At 39.8% G+C, this 4,030-nt stretch overlaps 1 pseudogene; it reads left to right on the top strand.

The window, feature by feature from the left end:
- Nucleotides 1–455: 455 nt before the first annotated feature.
- LOC123596361 lies at nt 456–1,474 on the top strand (annotated as a pseudogene).
- Nucleotides 1,475–4,030: the final 2,556 nt, after the last annotated feature.

Genomic DNA, 4,030 nt, shown 5'->3' with positions numbered 1-4,030 from the left:
AATTTTTTTTAGAACTTAGATTCAAAATTCAGTGTTTTAGTGTTTTGTTTTTGTTTTTTTCTCCATTAAAAGTCTGAGCTAAGGGGCACCTGGGTGGCTCAGCCAGTTAATGCCCTGCTCTTGATTTCGGCTCAGGTCATGATCTCATGAGTTTGTGAAATTGAGCCCTGCATCAGACTCCCTGTTGACAGTGTGGAGCCTGCTTGGAATTCCCTCTCTCTCTCTCTCTCTCTCTACCCCTCCTCCTACTTGTGCTGTCTCTCTCTCTCTCTCTCTCAAAATAAATAAACTTTAAAAAAAAGTCTGAGCTAGGAGCACAAGTGTTGACAGTCTCTATCCTAGCAGGGGGCAGCGGGGAAACACTGGGTTGGAAGAAACAAAAGGCAATGGGGCTTCCCTCCCAGGCTGATTTTTGAAGGGCTTTTGATCGTCTCCACCCAGTGTCAAAGCCAATCATGGAATCTCAGGACCAAGGCAGTCCTGGCAGGTTTCCACACCACGACACCATTTCTGTCTGCTCGTTGGAGCTCCAGGGGGATGCCTGCTGTCAGGATGCTGAGATTCTAAGTTATAAGTGGCCCTTTTATGATCAGTGCAGAGCTTAGAGCTTTTTCCAGGTTGTTACCTTCGTGGGATTCTAAGATATAGTGACCAGGCATCTGACTTCTTAAATATGGTTTTTTACATTTTTTTAATGTTTACTTATTTTTGAGAGAAAGATAGAGTGTGAGCGGGAGAGGGGCAGAGAGAGAGAGAGACAGAGACAGAGACAGAGACCCAGAATCCAAAGCAGGCTCCAGGCTCCAGAGCTGTCAGCACAGAGCCCGATGCGCGGCTCGAACTCACAAGCCCTGAAATCATGACCTGAGCTGAGGTCAGATCCTTAACCAACTGAGCCACCCAGGTGCACCCCTGGCTTCTTAAATAAACATCCATATATGTCTACAAATACTGCCAGGAGCTTAACAAATAAATGGGAAGGGAAATAAATGAAAGAACACGCCATGGTCAGCAGCAAGGAAAGGTCTCATTTAACTTTAGCTAGGGCCAGTTTTCTTGCTTCAAGAACCTCTGTATTTTTTTAAAACATTTCGTGGAAAAGGTAATAAAGGGCATCTCTCTGGCAGTACAGGTCCTTACACTCTCCCTGTGTGTCTCCTACTCATACCTGGCAAAATTGAGGAAGTCAAGAACTTCTTGCTCCAAGCCAGGGGAAAGGATACCAAATATGTTAAGATCAAGAAAAATAAAGATAACGTGAAATTTGGAGTTTAGTACAACAGATACCTTTACACGTTGGGCAAAGGGAAAAGGCAGAGAGACTGAAGCAGTCCCTGCCCCTGTGTTTCACGGTGAAGCAACTGAAATGAACCAGACAGGCTGATTTACCTGTTTTAAGGTTTTTAAAATTCGAACAAACAAACAAGCAAATAGATACTTTTTTTTAGGAGGTGGGAAGGATACTTGTATTCCAGTTGCTCCAACTGGACAATTGCGGTGATGTCCAGTTTGGATAATATCGCTGGGTTACTTGGAATAGTAGGTTCTGGATTTGATCAGGAAATTCACCGGGCTTGTGACCTTTCAATAGTGGAATCTGTTGACACAAAAAATCCTCAGCCCGTTGGGTGATTCAAGTGCACTTTCATAATTTGCTCTCATTTTACCCTCTTTGTTATTTCCACGTTCCACAAGAATCCATCACTCCCCTCTGAATTATGTGCTGCGCAGAACTGATGCTCATACCACCCACTCAGGGAGGGCAACCTCAGCTCCTTGAACTCACAGAACCTATTGTTCCGTCCCTTTCTTACCCGGCACTGTCACTGCAGCCCTATACTCCAGCTGGGAGGGCATGGAAATGACTCCCCAGAGAGCCATTCATCACAGTAATAAATGGCCTGTGTTTTACTAAGTTCCATCAAAGTTCACTTCCACACCAAAGCAAAACATTTGTTCTCTATGCATTCCTTTTCTGTGTGTGTCAAAATATCCTGTTCACAAATGTGTAAAAGCTATTTGTATATGTGTGATAGTAAACTTGAAGCTGTGCATGCACCTCTGTACATAGACCGTGTGTGGATGTGTTTGTTTTTCAGTAGATGTGAGCATCTGGTGATTTACTAGGCCTTACAAGACACCTTGATGCCTGACCGAACCACCACCTTCACAGGCTTCATGTAGATACTATAACGACTTAGGTGCATGGATTTAAATTAATTATTATTCTCCAGTTTTCTGCCTAGCCTCCCAGGTGTGTTGATTTTAATTGCTTTACTCATTTAAACATCTCTAAATATTGTCATAGGTTATTCAGCAGTGCAAGCCTGTGGCTGGCTTTCTCCTGTCCCTCTTTTACGCAAAAATTAACCAGAATACCCACATACCCAAATTAACCAGAAACATTCATGACTCAGTCATGAGGTTGGGATTCTTCTCTGTGGAGTCCAGGAAGACATAAAAGGCAACCTGTCTTTATGTTAACATCAACTGTGTTCATCATCTTCTTTCTCCTATATGTTCTCTGCTGACTTACTTTAGAAAAGAAGCAAACATTACTCTAGCTTCTCAGAGCATGCAGCCCTGTTATTGAGCAATCTTAGAACAATTTACTCTGTAAGCTACCCAAAACAACACACACACACACACACACACACACACACACACACACACACACACTATGTCAATGTCAAAACAACAGTTTGGATATCTTTCCTTGTTTTTAAACCTCATTTGCTCAATAGCATATTTAATAAAATATACACCAACTTACTTTGTCCAGCACTATTTAATGCAATAACTTACAAAAAGGCCTAAACATTTAGCCACAGATGTCATCAAATGAGAGGTTTTGTAATAATACCCTGTAATTTAACATTTAGATTTTAAGATATGCCTTGTTAAGAAAAACAAAAGGGCTTATTAACTCATTTGCTTTCCTTATTAACTCTATTTTTTAATTTACTGAGCAAACATACAATTAGAATGGCAATTTGTTAGGGTCATACATTAGCTGAAAAGAAAAGGAAAAAACAAAAGCTATAGCAGAAGCTAGGAATTACCAAAGGCTTATTTTGTTTGAGTTAGGATATGATATCTTTTAAATAGGCTGATGACAATCTGTCCCTTTACACACTAAAGATAAACAATTTAGACATAACCCCTGTCTGGCTACCTTAATCTTAATTGCAGGAAAAGACAAAGCAGAACACAGATTAAACAAACAAACAAAAAACAGACTGTGCCAACAAGCCTAAGGAAAGAACAGTTCCAAATTTTTTGCTGAATTTAACTTTGCTTCGGTTAATACATATAGCCTGCTATACGATTCCAAGAAACACTAAAACTTTGTGGGGTTTTGGTATGGATACTGTTAGAAGTTCAATTGGTTTGATCAAAATTATGGTTGTGTAGACCCACCCATTCTTAGATCAACAATAGGTAACGAGGGTACAGATTATAAGTTGACAATTAAGCTTTTTGTAAGGGAATCTGCGGTTTATAGCCAAATCTCACATTAAGTGTCTGTCATGTGCTACACATGCATTACTTTAAATTCTAAACTTTTTGTTCACTAGTTTTATTGACAAGTAATTGACATACAGGATATCACTGTATAAGTTCAAGGCATACAGCATGATGGTTTGATTTATATATATTGTGAAGTGATGACCACAATAGATCCATTTTTTATGCAGATACAATAAAAAGGAGAAAAGAAAAAAATTTTCTCCTTGTGATGAGAACTCATGGGATTTATTCTTTTAACAACTCCCCTATGTATCACACAGCAGTGTTAGCTCTAGTTATCATGTTATATATTACATCCCTAGTACTTAATTGCTTTTTACCTGGAGGTTTGTGACTTTTGACCACCTCTGGTAACCACAAATCCCATCTTTTTCTATGAGTTTGTTGTTTTTGTTTTTTTGTTTTTTCTTCTTTAGATTCCACGTGAAAGTGAGATTATACAGTATTTGTCTCTTTCTGTCCGACTTCACTTAGCATAATGCCCTCAAGGCCCATCCGT

The sequence above is a fragment of the Leopardus geoffroyi genome, chromosome B1, assembly GCF_018350155.1.
Source record: "Leopardus geoffroyi isolate Oge1 chromosome B1, O.geoffroyi_Oge1_pat1.0, whole genome shotgun sequence".
Lineage (NCBI taxonomy): Eukaryota > Metazoa > Chordata > Mammalia > Carnivora > Felidae > Leopardus > Leopardus geoffroyi.
The sequence above is the reverse complement of the archived record's forward strand: the minus strand, read 5'-3'. Positions and strand labels throughout refer to the sequence as shown.